The 691-nt window shown below is 42.3% G+C and overlaps 1 long non-coding RNA gene across 4 annotated transcripts in view; it reads right to left on the bottom strand.

Moving 5' to 3' along the window:
• LOC139024761 (uncharacterized) overlaps positions 1–691 on the bottom strand; it is a 2,305-nt gene that overhangs the window by 1,156 nt on the left and 458 nt on the right. For 3 of the 4 annotated variants that reach the window (XR_011476123.1, XR_011476121.1, XR_011476122.1), the window contains exon 2: positions 1–462. This exon is cut by the window's left edge and continues 1,156 nt beyond it. This is a non-coding gene — a long non-coding RNA (uncharacterized lncRNA). Of the gene's footprint in view, positions 463–628; positions 683–691 lie in introns of those variants that run through there. The other variant, XR_011476124.1, reaches the window with a different exon arrangement.

Here is a 691-nt window from a genome sequence, read left to right as displayed (position 1 = left end):
TATCCTGACAGGCTCTGGTCAACATACTGCCATGTATCCTGACAGGCTCTGGTCAACATACTGCCATCTATCCTGACAGGCTCTGGTCAACATACTGCCATCTATCCTGACAGGCTCTGGTCAACACACAGTAGTGGGTTGTTTTCTGGATTCTACATGAAAGGCTAGACTGGTCTATGTTAGAGCAGAACCTGTGTGGCGGTGTTTACTAGGGTCTTCCCAGACGTACTGTAGTAGAGATTCATTTTGTTGTCCACATTCAGACATTTAGGCTAAAACAAAAGTCTAAACTAAGGGATAGATTTGGCTAAAGATGGCACTAGGCTAGATTTCTGCGACACACAATTATTCAACGATGTTACCAGCACAAAGAAAAACTATAAAACAAACAGCTTGATCTGAACAAGATAGACAGAAACACTGAGGTTAAATAACCATATTCATCTCATTTAGCTCTCCACCCTCAAATACAGAAATATTCTCTCTGAACGGGACACAGAACCACTGGTCTGTTCCATAACCAACAGAGTTCAATAACAGAACTATTCTCTCTGAACGGGACACAGAACCACTGTCCTGTTCCATCACACAGAGTTTCAATAACAGAACTATTCTCTCTGAACCGGACACAGAACACTGTCTGTTCCATCAACCACAGAGTCTCAATAACAGAACTATTCTCTGAACCAGA

Source organism: Salvelinus sp. IW2-2015, unplaced genomic scaffold (assembly GCF_002910315.2).
Source record: "Salvelinus sp. IW2-2015 unplaced genomic scaffold, ASM291031v2 Un_scaffold1849, whole genome shotgun sequence".
NCBI classification, from domain to species: domain Eukaryota; kingdom Metazoa; phylum Chordata; class Actinopteri; order Salmoniformes; family Salmonidae; genus Salvelinus; species Salvelinus sp. IW2-2015.
The sequence above is the reverse complement of the archived record's forward strand: the minus strand, read 5'-3'. Positions and strand labels throughout refer to the sequence as shown.